At 48.9% G+C, this 17610-nt stretch overlaps 1 protein-coding gene across 1 annotated transcript in view; it reads left to right on the plus strand.

The window, feature by feature from the left end:
* Positions 1-1889: 1889 nt before the first annotated feature.
* The window catches only part of ZNF710 (zinc finger protein 710), a 65916-nt gene continuing 50195 nt past the window's right edge, over positions 1890-17610 (plus strand). Inside the window, exon 1 of the mRNA XM_082736082.1 lies at positions 1890-2013. The gene's annotated coding sequence lies outside the window, so the exon portion shown is untranslated. The remainder of the gene's footprint in view (positions 2014-17610) is intronic.

Consider the following 17610-nt stretch of genomic DNA (forward strand, 5'->3'; position numbering starts at 1 on the left):
CACCCAGCTTTCCACCCCTGGCTGGGGAGGGGCGGACTCGGCGGCCCCCGCCCGCACTTCGGAAGGAACCGGCACCCAGCCGCCGCCGCTGCCCCCGCCCCCACCCCCACCGACCCTCCTCTCGGGAGGACGCCCCGGGCTTCCCAGGGGGGGAGGGGGCACGCAGCCCCCCGGCCCCCTTTGTGCGGGGCCGGGCCGGGCCCCCCATTTCCATGCGAGGTTCTGACGCTCCCCCTCTCCCCCGCTTCAGTTAATCTTTGTTCCCCTTTTCTGCTGAGAGGAGAAAAAAAAAAAAAGAGAGAAAGAAAGAAAAGGAGGAAAAAAGGCGTGACTTGATTTTCAAACGAAACTCCCACAGCAAACAAAACCCTTTTAGAGAAATAAGAAAGGAGGAAGAAGGAAGAAAAGAGGGAAGAAAAAAAAAAGGAGAAAGAAAACCCTCCAGGCTTTCAATTTGAGTGGGAGAGTTGAACCGAAAGAAAGAGAAAGAAAGGAAGAAAAATCCTCTCTGCGGTAGAAAGAGAAAAGAAAACTTGGGCTGACAAGAGGGGGGTGCTGGGGGGGTGGAAGGAAGTGAGAAAACAAAAGAGAGATAAAAGGGCTGCTTTTCTGTCTCTCTTCCTCTGCGAGCTGGGTTAGGAGGAGCTGTTTTGCATCCCTTCACGTCAGCCCTGCCTCATTCCCTTCTTCCAGGGAGGGAGAGAGCGAGCAGGAGGGAGAGAGAGCGAGAGAGGAGAGGGAGAGAGAGGAGGAGAGAGAGAGAGAGAGAGAGAGAGAGAGAGAGAGAGAAAGAGAGGAGCCGGAGGGAGGGCGGCAGGAGCAGGCGGCGGGCGCGCGTGGAGGCGGGCGCGCAGCAGCAGCCCGGGCGGTGGGCAGCCAGGAGCCCCCGGCCCGGCCCCGGCCCCGGCCCCGGCCCGCCGAGGGCCCCAGCGCAGGAGCCGCGCCCGGAGCAGGGTGAGTGTCCCGCGCGGCCCCCCGGCCCCCTGGCCCCGCAGCCCCCGGGCGGCGCGCCGGCGGGGGCGCGGGGGGCGCGGGGGTGGGTCGAGGCGGCAGCGGCCGACCCGCCCCCCGCCTCTCCCCGGGGACGGCCGCGCGCAGGCCCGCGCCGCGCTGCAAACATGTCGTCTTTTCCTTTCACTTCCACATTCCCTCATGCCGGGGAGCTGGAGGGAGAGAGGGAGAGCCGGGGAAAGAGGGAGAGATGGCGTCTGGGGGGTGGGGGGGGGGGGCGGGGAGGGGGAGGGGAGGGAGGGAGGGAGCGAGCAAGCGAAAGAGGGCGAGAGCGAGGAGAGCGCGCGAATGAGCGAGCGAGCGAGGAGAGAGAGAGGGAGAGAGAGAAGCAGAAATGAAAGGAAAGCGCCGCGGTGGCGGCGGCCGCGGCGGAGCGGGAGGCCGGGGAGGCGGCGGCGGCGGCTCCCGGGCCCGCACGTGGGTGTCCCGGCGCCCCGCGCGCTCCCCCCACACCCGGCCCGGGACTCAAAGTTTCACCCCCTCGCCGCGCCGCCCCGCCCCTGCGGCTGCCCACAAACTTTATTCTCCGGGTGGCGGGGGGGTGGGGTGGGGGGGCGGTTGCTGCGCGTCCCCGCCGTCCCGGGTGGGGGGCGGGGGAGGGCCGAGCGCGCCGCCGCGGAGGAGGTGGGGGATCCGGGGCGCCCTGGAGGGCAGCCGGCGGCCACACGCGGTGCGCTGCTGGAACCCGGCCGGGCCGGCGTCGGGGCGCCCCGGGCGGGGGACCTGTTGAAGGCGCTCGCCGGCTGGCGGGGTCCCCACGGCCTGTCCCTAGGCTCCCTAGTTTCACTTCCCCTTCCTCGTCGCCCCTCTCTGTCTCCTCGCGGTCATTTTCCTAATTGGACGGAGCTGTGGGGTGTGATCGGCGGCGTCAGATTAGGGGGCCGGGAGGCTCCCGGGTGGGCGCGGGGACCCGGGGACCGACGGGGCAGCCCCTGCAGGCGCGCGGATCCCGCAGATCCGGCCCTGGTGCCACCGCCCCCCGAACTGCGGACTTGCTAACTAGTGCGTATCGGGTTTTTTTCCAACTTGCCTTTTAAGATGACTTTTATGGTCGCTGCAACTGCTTCCCTCCAGTCTGAGCTGTAGTTTGGGAAGATTTAAGAGCCCTGGGAGGTGCTGGCGTGGGTTTTAACTAACCCGAAACGGCCCTTAGTGTATTTCTAAGCTCAGCGTTGGTTGGGGCGAAGGCAGAGCCGTAGTCTGGGTGCGTTTTCACAGGGACCCTGCGAGGTGCTCGTCCTTCCCTGTCTGAGCGGTCCGCGAATGACCATCCTGGTGGCCCACCTTTGAGCTGCAGGCTGAGCGCCCTAACTGTTAAGAACGCCCTGAGCGCCTTTATTTCTATGCAAAGTGGAAACTCCTAGCCGGTGTGGACCTGGAGCGGAGGGAAACGGTTCTCTTGGGCGCCTGGGAAATTCACAAAAAATTCCCCCACAGGTGTGCAAAGCAGGACTTTGCACCATTGGGGGTCACCCAGCCAACTTTGAAGCTACTCTTTGAGTTCTGCCTTTGTACACGTGTAAGCAACAACAGTCAAAGTTCATTTCTCCCAAGTAGAGGGCCCTGGCCCTGCACCCCAATGTGCTTTTCTGGGGGAAGGGGGCCTTCAGAGTACCGGGTCTTATGGGAGAAGGGAAGAAAACCACCCCGAATTGTCATTAGACATAAAACATGTATTTTTAGTGTTTGTGATTAAGCCAGGGGCCTGTCCAGTTTTTGGGGGGTGACCCAGTATGATCGTATCTTTCTTGTTTATTTTATTTGTTTATTTATTTGACAGAGATCACACGTAGGCAAAGAGGCAGGTGGGGGAGGGGAAGCAGGCTCCCCCACCCAGCAGAGAGCCCGATGCAGGGCTCGATCCCAGGACCCTGCGATCATGACCTGGGCCGAAAGCAGAGACTTTAACCCACTGAGCCACCCAGGCACCCCAGCTTTCTTGTTTATTTTAAAAGGGAATATTGTTTTCTAGAATTTTCTTGATGCCTTTATTAACTGGCCCATGAGCCACATGTCACCCTGGGCCAGGCACCCGCCTGACCCTAATTGATCACCTACAGCTCCAGCTGCATTCCCGTGCTCCAGACACCTGCAGGACCTGGCTTTCTCACTCTAGGGCAATGGGAGTAGAGCTGCTTTCTTTTGAATTGGGGGGGGGGGCGCGTTTGGGTCACATTTTCTTTCCTGTGGTTTCTCCTGGTTGCCCACTTGTCTATGGAGGGAGTTGCATTGAGTTGAAATGGGGATAGGCGCTCACTCTTCTCCAGGCAGATTCCTAGGTGAGTCCTTGTCCTGTGGTGTGTGGCCGGCAGGTCATTTGTTCCGTACTGGGGTCCCTTCCATTCCAACCGGGCATTTCCTACCAAGGGGACTTATTTTAGGCTCGCTGTCTGGAGACAAGGAGACAGACAAGGTCTGGAGCCGTTCTCAAATTGAAGGAAGGGAGACTAATGGGACCACCGGAGATTTTGCATGACTTCTATTTTAGGGTTGCCTTGGGGCCCAGAGATATTTCTATCAGAGTCTGCTTAAAAAGTTCAAGTTTGAAGTTAGACGGGAGTAAATAATGGAGAAGGCGGGTGTGTCTCAGAGGGTGCTTGCTCACCACCGGGTCCCAGGCTCATGTTGCTGAATGAAGGCATCTCTGCGTCTGCTGAGTCTCCTGTTAATGATGGTTGATCTCAACCCTAAGACTAAGCTGGAAGACACATCAGAGATTTTCTAAGAGATACCGAGGCACAAGAAAAGCTCCATGCCCAGGGCCACACTCTGTGGGCAGAGTCAGCATTTGAATGTGAGCTTCTAGAGTCCATGTCCAGTGCTCTTCAACACAAGGCCATGGCCTCTCTTCCTGCAGGGGGGTCCCGAATCAGGCTCTGTCCAAAGAGCATGGCTCTGAGAATAAGGAAACCATGGGTGTATGCTGCCTGCAGAGGACAGGTAGATGGAAAGCCTTATTGTCCGGGTGTGTTGCCCATGTACTGTTCTGAAGGGTTTGACAGGCCAGCGGTGACTGCTGGGGGGAACTAGAAGCAAAGACCCCCAGTTCCGTGGGGCAGCATTTCATCAACAGGATGTCCCCATGTCACAGTCAGCAGTTTGGGATCTGGCCTGCTTTCTTCCTGCTTTGTACTCATGTACGATTTATTTAGGACTAATCTGCCGTGAAGAATGGGTGTGAGGAAGAGTCAGAGGCCTGAACTGGTATCTGTTCATGGGCCAGATCTCCTCCTAGAACGTCAGCTCGTGAGGGTAGAAAGTCTGTGTTCATTGCTGAGCCCCTGTGCCCAGAGCAAAGCCTGGCACATGGTGGGCCCTCTGTAATACTTGGCGAGTAAGTGTACTAGGCACTGGGAAAGAGACCTCCCTCCCAGAAGGAACCCACGAGTGACACACAGAGGCGGGGATGGGAAGGTGATTGATGGAACCTGCAGAGTTTTGCAGTGAGTCATGGCTTCAAACAAGCTCCAGACAGGTAAGGCAGGAGGAGCTGGGAAGAGTCGGTCCGGAATAGGTGGAGGCACTGGGTAGAGATTGTGCAAAACAACAGAGAGATCTCAAATTGCACTGCATAGACAGAAAACAGTAATAATCACGTATCTGAGGCCGGGCTTGTGCTCTTTGTGTATGTCATGTCCCTTCGTGTTCCCATTTGGCAGATGGGGAAACTAGAGCACAGAGGAGTTGAGTCACTTGTCCCAGGGCACAGAGCTGATAAACTTGAACCCCGGCTGTCTGGCTTCGGACTTTGCCTCCCTGGCAACGAGGTCAGGCATCTGTCCCCACACCAAGATGCTGAGGCCTCAGCGCTTTGGGGTTCCTCAAAAGGGTGGCAGCAAGAGAACTCAAAAAGGAACATTTGGTCTGTAGTAGAGTGAGGCTGGTCAGGGCGCGTGCCCTCTGCTCCCACAGCCAGAGCCCACACTGTGCTCCAAGACCATTCACCCAAGGAAGACGCTAAGGGAATGCTTCTTTGAGAGGCCTAACTATCCCCCAAGCAGAATGGCTAGTACCAGATCTGGGACTATTTTGCTCCTGATAAACATTTAGATGTTTTTTTTTTTTTTTGAAGTATCCTTTTCAGCTTAAATTTTAGTTGGGATGTATTTAAAACTGCTGGGAATTCTAAAGCTAGAAGTATCATCTGTTGGCCTTTGAGGCCTCCAGAAGGTGTTTTCCATGGGTGTAAACTTTCCCTTTCTTTCTTTTTTTTTTTTTTAAGATCTTATTTATTTATTTGACAGAGAGAGTACAAGCAGGGTGAGGGACAGAGGGGAGAGGGAGAAGCAGGCTCCCCACTTAGCAGGGAGCCCAATGCGGGACTCAGTCCCAGGACCCTGGGATTATGACCTGAGCCAAAGGCAGTCGCTTAACCAACTGAGCCACCCAGGCGCCCCCAAATGTTCCCTTTCTACTCCAGGGTTCTGGGCCAGGGTCTCCTAGAGCACCAGGGCTCCCCTTTCATTGACAGTATGATTTACCAGTCTCTGTGCTGGGCCCGACCTCATGCAGCTTGTAGTCTCCCTGGGAGACAGACACTGAACTAATAATTATACAAATACTCTTTAATTACAGTTGTTATAAACGCTTCAAAGGGAGAATGGTACAGAGGCCGTGGGAGCCGATAATCAGGGAGGATGGAGGAGAAGGGAGCTTTCCTGAAGAAAGGCCATTGAAACAGCCACGGGAAGGGTGGGCAAAGAGGCTTTTAGCCAGGGTGGGACAGTCCATTAACCTTGACATAAACCCTTTCTCCTCTAAGCGGTCCCGGCACCCCCAGCATCAGCATCGCGGCCCAGGAGCCTGTCAGAAGTGCAGAAACTGCATTTTTATGCAACTCACCTGCATGGTACAGTCTGAGACATGCCAAAGGAATCCAAGTACTGAGCCGGGAGCTTGTCAGCCGTGAATGAGTGGGGTGGCCACTGGGAAAGTTACTTCCCTGGTTAATGAGGGAATTAGATCATCTCATGAGTTCCTCCTGGCCTCTGTCATCTTTGGCTTTTGCTGGTTTGCGCTCTTTCCAAGCTTATTAAGAACAAGGGCCCGGGCGTCTATAGCTTCCACCTCTGCGGGGGCCTGGTGGGGGTGTGGGAGGGCTCAGCAGGCACGGGTCCGAGCCATGGCCTGCCGTCAGTAGATGCTGCACAAGCGGCCCCACCATCGAGGGCTGTGGGGAAGGATCAGAATGATTTGCAGAGAGCATGTGCAGCTTTGTTGCATGCAGAGAGATGGTCTTAAGGTGACCCAGGGAGGATCTGGCCTGAATCGAGAGCAAAACGGGCAAGGGTCAGAAGGGCTTTGGGGAAGAAAGGTGTAACAATTCTGCCGAAAGCGGAACCTGAAACGGGGGAGTTGCTCAATAGCCCATTGCTTGTGAACATGAGACTTAAAGCCTTGCCACAGAGTTTCGCGCCTGAGATCCCCACATCAGTGTAGAGAGGACCAGCGGCGGGGGAAAGGGTGGCGGGGAGGGGGTACTTGAGTTGCATGTGCACCTGTGCCGGGGGTAACAGGGGTGAGCGTGCACTTTGCACCCAGAGCACTCGCCAGCTTCCAAGGGGTCTGTGGTCTCCCCGAACTAGGGGCAAATGCCTTTCTTAACCAATCTCCCCAACTCTCTTAGGACACAGCACTTGCCAAGGACTGGGCCCCGTGGTAAGCACTTGCTGTATATCTGGTCATTTAGGTTGAAGAGCTTTCCGGAGGTCAAGTGTCAGAAGCAGGCCTGGCACTGGACAGTCGGGCCCCAGAGCGTCCCTGCTCACAAAGCCTCTCGTCATTAACGGGGCAGGTGGGACTAGGGGAGAACGCTTCTGGCAGAACAGAGGTGGAGGTTATGGAAGTCCCTACGATTTCCGGTTAAGTGTCTCCCGGTTGCTCATGCGCAAAACAGAAAGGTTTTTCCCGAGGAAACAGGTTGCACATCGCACCTGGTTGCTGGGCTAGCCCATGAGAGCCTGTGTCACTGTTGGGCCCAACTCATTTTTGTTTGCTCAGGATAAAAAAAAAAAAGAAAGAAAGAAAGAAAGGAAAAGAAAAACAAATTAGAAAACAAGACGGCCAGGCTAAATTAAAGATTCTAGCTTTGGGCGGGAGGTGCTCAAAGACATGCACTGTCGAATAAGGTGTGAGTTGGTGGCAAGAGACTGGGGTAGATTCCAAAAGGGGGATTAAAAGATGTGAGAAGCCAAAGCAGGGCCAAAAACGTATGTCGAATCAGCAGCAAAAAGGTAAAATGACTGGTTCTTACTACTTACTAATTAATGTGTGTAGCTCGAAGACCTGACCCTTCCCCCATCCCCAGCGCCTTACCCCCAAATACAGAAGCCTTTTGTTTTCTCTTTAATTCATTTCTGTGTTATGTGAATTTTTATCAGTGTGTATTATCTTTCTAATCTATATATTTATAAGTGGAATAAAGGGACTAGGAGAAGTGGGTTGACCTGTACGGGGGTTTTAATTCTGTCTTCTGCAACTGATATCGTAAAGGCGTTTCTGATATTAAATCTATACGCTCTATTGTGTGTATATTTTGGAAGTACTGAGAGACGTGTTGGAAACGTGAGGATTTTCAGTGCCATCGGAAGCTGAGGGTAGCGGATCATGTTGTGGCCCGACTGCTTTCCCTTTCTTCCTTCTGTAGCCCCGGTGTGTAATATTTAAGGGGATCAAAATCAGGGAAGAATGATCACACAGAAAGCAGGAGTGGATCCTCGCTCCAGATTTACACGGGAAGCTGTAACTTCTGTGACGACTCTTGGTGATGTGTGGTTTGTCTTCTGGGTCATGTTTGAACGCCTTCCATGACCCCATCCCGTTCCCAGTGGGGCAGCGGTGGGATGGGTCTCCAGATGGGGAGAGCTCTCCCGTGTGCGTTCGGTAAAAAGCAAGAGCCAAGCTTTGGTGGTGGTTTTGTGCACCATATCACAATGTCCTCACAAGGACCGCATCCCCTCCGGCCTTCTGAAAAGCATCAGGTACCCTTTGGGGGCTGACGGGGATGCGTTCACTGTGGTCTTGCCATTACCTGAAAGCAGGTCAGCTCTGACATTCAGGATTCTTCCCATCCCCTAACACTCCTGCCCACCCCTGCCCCGAGCTGGGACGTCAGTGCCTACCATCAGTCCCACCCCTACATCCCCTGTGCCCTGCCCCAGCTGCCTCCCTAGGCCTGTGCACCCCACATTCTCCTTTGGCCCTGCCTCTCCCCAATTACCATATCACTCTCTCCCCCCAGGACTTCAGAGAAGAGTTCACCCTGTCTGTCCCTGCTTCCTCTCTCCCACTCTTCTCTCCAGCTCTGAAACAGGAGAACATTTAACCCCCTTCTCCTCCCTGCTCTTACAAAGGCCCCTGGCCCACCCCCCAGATCACACCTGGCAGCCCGTTTAAGGGCCTCTACTTACCTGACTTCTCTGTCCCAGATACTTTCGTGGAGAGTGTTGGCTTATCACTCGGGGCTCTCTCCCTGCCTCTCTGATCCTACTGTTTTCTGCCATTCCCTCCTCTCCTGGCAACAGTTTGGTGCCTCTGCCATGGCTCTCTGCTGCTCGTTTCCCTTCCTTGGCTGTGGTTTCAGACTCTTACCCTATGTCCCTGTCTTCATGTGTCCTGTAAACGGTCCAGAGCTGGGTTAACATTGGTTTTTAGTTTTAGATATGTATGGATCTCTTTCTGCCATCTTATTAGTTTGTGCTTTCTCTTTCTTCTGTTTCTAAGTCTTCATTCATTCTTTAACTTTTTAAAGACTTTATTTTTAAGTAATCACTACTTCCATCATGGGGCTCAAACCCACCACCCCAAGAACAAGCGTTGCACACTCCACTGACCGACTGAGCCAGCCAGGCGCCCCTGTTCATTTTTTCTAATTGATTAAAAGTTTTTTTTTCTTTCTTTCTTCCCTTCACTTTGTTTTTTCCTCTCCTATGTTGCAGGTTATACACTGTTTCTATTCTTTTAATGCATGCAGACTGTAGAAGGTATAAAATTAGGTGGTGTCTCTATCTTTTCTCAAATAATGCAACGACCTTGGAATGCTTTATGTAAAGTCACTGTTGTGACACATTCAGTTGTCACACAGGGGTTTAGATACATCTTGTTTCTCTCTTTTCAGTTCCACAAATGAGGCAATTACTTTTTTTTTTTAAAGAGCGGGAGAGGGGAGGGCAGACGGAGATGGAGAGGGAGCAGACTCCATGCCCACCCAGTGCAGAGCAGGACCTGGGGCTCAATCTCACGACCCTGAGATCGTGACCTGAACTGAAATGAAGAGGGAGGCTTAAACGACTGAGCCACCCAGGCCCCCCGGGGGAATTTATTTTTAATGTTCTGTGCAGTTAACCTTTGGTTTGATTTTCCACCTGTTTTCCATTTTGTTTACTTAGATTTCTCCTTGCATTTCAGACCTACCTTCTGAGATCAGAACCCCATGTGGTGAAGACCTTTAGTCATAAACTTTTCAGTTTCTGTTTGGCTAAAATCGTGTGTCATCCTTGTTGTTAACGCATTGTTTTAGTGGGTATAAAACATTAGCTTGGTAGCTATTTTCTCTGAGTATGTAAAGTTAGTATTACAGTCAGGCCTGGGTGGTCCGCTCATGGGACTCTTGATTTTGGCTCCGGACATCATTTTAGGATCCTGAAATCTGGCTCCACTCTCAGTGCAGAGTCTGCTTCTCCCTCTCCCTCTCCCTCTGCTCTCCCCCTGCTTGTGCATGAGCACTCTCTCTCTAAAATAAATAAATAAAATATTTTTAAAATAAAGTAAATAAAGATAGTATTCCATTGTCTTCTGGCCGGTTGTTGATGTTGAGAAATTGGTAGCACAATTCTCAAGTATTATCTTCTGCCTGGTTGTTATTGATGGTGGTGGTGGGATGTCTGTGTGTGTGTGTGTGTGTGTGTGTGTGTGTGCGCGCACACGTATGCACACTCATTTGTATGTTCTGTAGTTCATTATTATTTCCTTAGGAGTGGTTTTGAATCTCTTTGGCTAAGGATTCATTGGGTGAAACCAAAGATTGGTGACTTTTATCAGCTCTAAAGGATTTTTAGCAGTTAACCTCTTGGAATGTTATCTTTCCATTATTAGCTCTCTCTGGTCTCTCTTTTGGGAACTCCAGTTAGATGTAAGGTAGATCTTACTCTGTCCTCTATGTTTCTTAACTTTCATTTCATTTTCAGTCTTTTGGGTTTTTTGTAATGTTTTCTGGATAATATCTTACTTGTCTTCCAACTCACTAATTCTCTCTTTAGTTATCTCTAACCTTCTGGTTAACCCTTCCACAGAAGTATTGTTAGTATCAATATTGACTCACAAATTTTAATATTTATTTGCATGTTTCTGTTGCAGTTACAATTTTTGATGCTCATCCTTTGAGTTTTTAATCTGGATAATTATATTTTTTTATTTCTTTGTTTCTATTTTATCCTTTTCTGAGGACACATGGTGGTTTGTGTTTTTTAATAATCTCTTACTCCTTACTTGTGTTAATTCCCCATTTTATTAATCACATTAACTATTCTTACTTTTGGATTCTGTATCCGATAATTCCAGTCTCTAAAATGTTTACAGGGACACTTCTGTCCTACGATGCTTCTGCTTATTCCCACTCTTGAGGGCTCGCTTCTTATGTGTTTGATGATTTTTGCTTTTGCTTTTAAGATTTATTTATTTATTTGAGTGAGAGAGAGAGAGAGAGCATGCATGAGGGAGGGAGAAGCTGAGGGAGAGGAAAGAGAATCCTCAAGCAGACTCCCCGCTGAGCACAGAGCCCAAGGCAGGCTCTGACCTGAGCCAAAATCAAGAGTCACATGCTTAACCAAGTGCTTAACAAGGTATCCCTGTATGTTTCATGATTTTTTTTTTAAGATTTTATTCATTTACTTGAGAGAGAGAGCACAAGCAGGGGAAATGTCAGGCAGAGGGAGAGGGAGAAGCAGGTTCCCCATAGAGCAGAGAGCCTGTCGTGGGTCTCCATCCCAGGACCCTGGAATCGTGACCTGAGCCGAAGGCAGACGCTTAACCGACTGAGCCACCCAGGGGCCCCATGTCTCATGATTTTTGATTGTGAGTTTATGTTTGTTGGAATTCTATCTGCGAGGATTATTTGAAATACAGAATGAGAGTTCTTTCTTCCACAGAGGATATGTGCTTTCTACCAGACACCTGAAGGCCCTTCAGGTGGGTCCATTTATTTATAATTCTTAGTGTGCTGTCTCCAGGGCTTGGCAATGACCGCAGATCCTCAATGGAGCCTTTTTTTTTTTTGAAAGCCCACCCATAGCAACACGAAACCAGATTACTTCCTTCCTAATTTTATATGACCAGACACCCTACTTTGTCTCATCGTTTCCCTATTGCCAAATAGTTTCTCTACATATTTGGACAAAGTCCTGGTCATGCCAGGCCCAATTAAAAACCATGTATCTTCGGAGCCATCCCTTGCAGAATCGACCTGCTCTCCCACATCCGTTGGCCCCTGTTGCCTTACCCCTTAGTCTGTAGATGTGCGTGTTTAGACCCCACATTGGATTCTGAGTTTCTGGAAAGCTGGGAGCGGTGCCCTTTATTTCTGGAACCCCAGCACCTGGTGCACTGTTGGCCATCGTAGTTGCTTAATAGAGACCTATTCATTGAGCAAAATCAAGTCTTGTCTTCTTCTTGGATAGAATTAAAAAAAAAAATCGAAGCACAAACCTGCCCCGTAGTCTTAGATGAGTCCAGTTTACTTTTTTGGATCTCTGTATCCTCAGCTGTAAAATGAAGGGATGCTTCTGAGATCTTCACTTGTTCTGGGATTCAGCACAATTTGCATGATTGTCCGTCATGATAACATGGATCAAGTCTTGGCTCACAAGTGGAATTGAGGGATGTGAGAGCCATGGAGAGAAGGAGCATGATTTGAAGCAGCTGGGCAGGATTTGAAGAGGAAAAAAGAGAAGGGACTCAGAGGCAAATTAAAGGTAATTTGATATGAATAAAGATGGCATTTTAAAATGTGTGACTTAAAATGACAATTTGATGGCTTTCTTTAAAAAATAAACAAACTAAGGGCTCTGGGTGGCTCAGTGGGTTAAGCTTCTGCCTCTTCTGCTTCTGGTTGTTGTGATCTTACGGTCCTGGGATCAAGCCCCGAATCGGGCTCTATGCTCAGCAGGGAGCCTGCTTCCCTCTCTCTCCCTACCTCTCTGCCTACTTGTGAGATATCTCTCTCTCTGTGTTAAATAAATAAATAAAATCTTTTTTTTTTAAATGAAAACACTATAACACAATAAATTTCAGATGGCTTAAAGATGGTAAATATAAAAAAATGAACCCAGGAGATACTATGGCTTAAAACCCAGAAGCCATAAAAGAAAAGATTGACATATTTATACACAAGTAAGAAATTTCTGTGTGGCTAAAATCAACATAAATGGAATCAGAAGAGTCTCCTAGTTCTCAAAACTAGAGAACATTTTTGCAACATAGGTCATAGATAGAGTGGTTTCCTTAATATCTAAAGAGCTCCTACAAATCATTAGGAAAAAGACAGCTCAACTTTTTTTTTATGTTTTATTTTATTTCATCTTTTTTTTTTTCAGGTAGCTCTAGGGTCAGCGTTGGGCTCAAACTCATGACCCAGAGATCCAGTCACATGCTCCACCAACGGAGCCAGGCGTCCCTCAACTCAATTTTTTTTTAAAAGATTTTATTTATTGGGGCACCTGGGTGGCTCAGTGGGTTAAGGCCTCTGCCTTCAGCTCAGGTCATGATCCCAGAATCCTGGGATCAAGCCCCACATCGGGCTCTCTGCTCAGTGGGGAGCCTGCTTCTCCCTCTCTCTCTCTCTCTCTGCCTGCCTCTCTGCCGACTTGTGATCTCTCTCTCTCTGTGTCAAATAAATAAATAAAATCTTTTTTAAAAAAAAGATTTTATTTATTGGACAGACTGAGATCACAAGTAGGCAGTGGGGGGTGGGGGGAAGTAGGCTCCCCGCTGAGCAGAGAGCCCAGTGCTGGGCTCCATCCCAGGACCCTAGGGTCATGACCTGAGCTGGAGGCAGAGGCTTTAACCCACTGAGCCACCCAGGCGCCCCTCAACTCAATTTTTAAAAGAGGCTACAAACATGGACAGTTCACAGAAAAGGAAATACAAATGGTTCTTAACCTTGTAAGACCATGCTCAGCCCTCTGCTAATTAGAGAGATGCAAGTTAACTCTATTCTGGAGAAGTCCTAGTGGGAACAGATACTCCCGTCATTGTCTGTAGAGTGCATGTTGTACAGTGAGAATTTTGACAATATTTATTAAAATCCAGAGTGCACAAGCAATTCCAGTTCTGGGAATTTTTCTCACAGGTCTGTGACATAACATGCAAAACAAGCATTTTTCAAGACAGTTCATTACATCATTGATTGTAAAAGTAAGAAGCCCCCCCCCCAAAAAAAGATAGAAAATAAAAAGAAAATCTTAATGTCCACCAGGAGGGAACAGATAAATAAATTGTCCTATGATCATACAATGCAGTCTGTGCAGCTGCAAAAAAGAATGTGAATGTTTCCCTGTGTATCCGTGTGGTCCTGGTCACTGAAATATTTTCTTAAATGAGAGAGGACAGGACAGAATTGCCTGTCTGCAGTAGCTCTGCAAGGTTACTTTTCATACATCTCGAATTTTATGCCTTATGCGCATATCCTACCTAACCTCCCCCCAAAAAAATTATTTTTAAAGAAGGAAGTTAAGGGGCACCTGGTTGGCTCAGTGGGTTAAGCCTCTGCCTTGGGCTCGGGTCATGATCTCAGGGTCCTGGGATCGAACCCCACATCGGGCTCTCTGCTCAGCGGGGAGCCTGCTTCCCCCCACCTCTCTCTGCCTGCCTCTCTGCCTACTTGTGATCTCTCTGTCAAATAAATAAATAAAATCTTTTAAAAAGGAAGTTAAGGTTTTAAAAAAAAAAGGAGGAGGTTAAGGTGGAAATAAGGAAAGATGGGAAGAAAAACCTCACCTTTGCTCTGCGTTTTCACACAGGGCATCTTAGTTACTCCCCTCACCTGTGAGGTTACCATTTTTATAGACAGAGAAACTGAAGCTTCAAGTCCGAAATGATGTGCTCAAGTTCACGGAGAGAGCCCTGGAACCTGGCATTGAATCTAGTTATCACTCCAGAGCCACTGGGCTCCTGTCTGTAGAGAAGTATTTTTTTTGTCTTGTTTTCCTCCCTTATTTTTAACTGACATCCCATTGGTAAAAGAGCACTGGCTGTACACCATGGCCAAAGGCCCACCCCTCCCAAGGGAGAGAGTGGAAAGTTCTGTCCCACCTCCCCCAGCTGGCTTGCTGGCTCTCAAATGCCTATGGGGCAGAGCTCAGGCAGTAGGTGGTGGAGACAGCCCCCCGAGCCCAGCCAGCCACATCAGACACAATGAGGAGGATTAGGGATGGGCTTTGCAGCCCTACCTTTGAAGTTCCCAGCTTTTATCAGAGTGTCTGAACCTTAACATTATTTCAAGGGAGCTTTTATTACTGTCTGTGAACTGGCCTCAGGTAGGTACCAGCTGCTGCCAGGTGCTGAGGGAACACTTCCTGGTGCCTGAAGCCTGAAGCCGGGGCTTTCACTTTGTTAAATGGCGGAGAAGTTTTTAGGGCTAAAGGCACTTGGTACTTAGAAGATTCTGGAAGAATAATTTTCTGTTTCTATTTTTCTATCCAGAGGTGCAAGTGGATGGCATCCCTTTAATTAAAGGGAAGGAAAAGTGCTTGCTTGCCTTTTTTTTTTTTTCCTTTTCTTTTTCTTTCCTTTTTTTTTTTTTTTTTTTTTTTTTTTTTTGGTCTTCTATGCTGTTTTCAAAGTAGAGTATTGACAGCTTCTTTTTTGTCAAGGAGAAATGCTGTAGGAGAACAAAGCTAAAGGTGTTGGCCGTGTATAATACGAGGCTGTAATTTATAGGTACAGCTTCACCCGGGGGAAGAATTTGATGTCTTTAAGAGCTACAAAATCATCCAGCACCACCTGTCCTCGTGTGTGGCATCACATTTATTTTCTGAGCTGGAGTCATCATTTCTTAAGAAAGAGGCAGGGTCCTTTGGGGCCGAGGACTTATAAAGGGGGTAAGAAATCTTTAGGATCTTTGGGCCTGAGCCGGCACGTCCAACCCCTGTCGAGATGCTACTTGGTATCTTGACAAGGGATCCGCCCCAGTGGCCCACCCTCCTACCCTGTCCATTCGTGTTTGTCTGGCTGGTGGAAGTGCCCTGAACATCACAGAGCTGTCCCTGTGTAAAGTTTGTACCCAGCCGTTCACTGAGTGCATGTGTGGGTCGGAGGCACTCAGCAAACGTTCCTCAAATGAATAAATTCTTTTTATTATTAGAGGTAGACTTTAAAGCTTTTGATCATAAAGAGCACTGGAGAAATTCAGATGTCTGCCATGATTCCTCCTTGGGTTTTCCTGACGCTTGAAATAATTAAGACCATCTTCTATGGAACTGTTCCTTCCTTGGGCTCTAGGTCATCTCTGTTAGGCAAAGGCCAACTTCTATAAATCGTGTGCTGAGTACTCTTAATGCCCTCCCGAGTGTTCCAGTTCCAGTCCTCCTGGGTTCTAGCTCATTCTCCAGGAGAACTTCTGTGTAACATCAGCTAAGTTCTTTTGTTTCAGTTACAGAGCTTGTCGGAATCTGTCCTCCAAACCCCAATTTTATTTTATCTTATTTTATTGTTATTGTTATTATTATTATATTTTAGAAACAGAGAGAGCATGTGTGCGAGCAGAGGGGAGGGCAGAGGGAGAAGGAGAGAGAGCATCCCAAGCAGACTCCACTCCCAGAACAGAACCACGCCCTCTACCTTTGCTTGGTCTCACGACCCTGAGATGGTGACCTGAGCTGAAATCAAGAGTTAGACCCTTAACCGACTGAGCCATCCAGCCCCCCGCCAACCCCCCCTCTTAGAGCTTTTATGCCTTTGTTGTAAAAATGATTCCCTAGGGTCCCCTGTGTGGCTCAGTTAAGTGTCTACCTTCAGCTCAGCTCACCATCTCAGGGTCCTGGGATCAAGCCCCGCATCAGGCTCCCTGCTCAGTGGAGAGCCTGCTTCTCCCTCTCTCTCTGCCTGCCTCTCTGCCTACTTGTGCTCGCTCTCTGTCAACTAAATAAAATCTTTAAAAAAAAATTTATTCCCTATCCAGGTAGGTTAACCCATCTGAGCTCAGGAACTGGCCTCTCCCACCACCCTTTTTAAATTTACTGTTTAAAGAGAAAGCTATTGTCCCGTCCTCCACAAAGGACAAAAGAAATGTTTGTTTTGCCTTTTTGCACCTTGGCCCCACTGCTTGCTCTGTTTCCCTCTCCCGGTGGCAATTACTTGAAAGACCTGGACAGAGAAGTTGGGTTCTGAGTATTCTGGGGGGGTTGGCTGTCTTGCTTATGACTCACACCCCGCCTGCACTCACTCCGACCTCCCAGAGATTTTAATTCCTCTTTGCTGGAAACTACCCCTTAGCTCTTGAAAATATTCTTAGGTGGTTTTAAGATGTCTGTTCAGTTTGGGGGGTTTTTTTGTTTGTTTGTTTGTTTTCCAAATCCAGTTCAGGTTTGAATGTCCAAGGAATGAACAGTCTCTTGGCTCTTGGATCTCTTCCTTTTGTTTTTTAGAAAATAGATTTTATTGATTTTTTTTTCTTGTTACAAAGAGATTTATGATTTTTGCAGAAAATTTAGGAAACATAAACAGGCAAAAAGGTGAAAACAAAATCCTTCTATAATTATTAATATTTCAGTATATTATATGCCTTTCCAGCCTATATTTTTTTAATTAAAAAGAGATCATACCATGTGTACCTTCATGTTACTTTTTTCTTTCCTTTTTTTTTTCTCTTCTGTAACAATTTGTGATTAAAATTTTCATGGAGTTAAATGTCTTCCTCCAAGTCACTTAATTTATTTTTTTTTAAAGATTTTATTTATTTATTAGAGAGAGAGGGAGAGCTCACACACGAGCCAGGGGGAGGGGCAGAGGCAGAGGGAGAACCATCCTCCCCGCCCAGCAGGGAGGCCTCTGTGGGGCTCAATCCCAGGACCCCTGGACCAACCAAATGCTTAACCAACCGAGCCACCCAGGCACCACTATTTTTTTTCCCGTTTTAATTCCAGGAGAGTGAACATACAGTGTTACATTAGTTTCAGGTGTGACATATAGGGACTCAGCTTCCGTACGCCTCCTAAGCTCATCGACTCTAGCTCACTTTAAAGGACCGCACAATAGGGGCGCCTGGGTGGCTCAGTGGGTTAAAGCCTCTGCCTTCGGCTCAGGTCATGATCTCAGGGTCCTGGGATCCAGCCCCGCATGGGGCTCTCTGCCTACTTGTGATCTCTATCTGTCAAATAAATAAATAAAATCTTTAAAAAAAAAAGGGGGGGGGTCTGCATAATATTCTTTCAAACAGAAGGACCACAATACAGTTAAGCAGCCTCCTTGCGTTTCCAGTATGTTCTCTCTTCCTGTCTGCTAAGGGACGTTGTTGGGTATTTTTGCCCACAGCCTTGATTATTCCTTGGGATCTGTTTCTAGAAGGGAATCCCTGGGCCAAGGACACGTTCTAAAGGCTCTTTTCTG

This window comes from Mustela nivalis, assembly GCF_964662115.1.
Source record: "Mustela nivalis genome assembly, chromosome: 6".
Classification (NCBI taxonomy): domain Eukaryota; kingdom Metazoa; phylum Chordata; class Mammalia; order Carnivora; family Mustelidae; genus Mustela; species Mustela nivalis.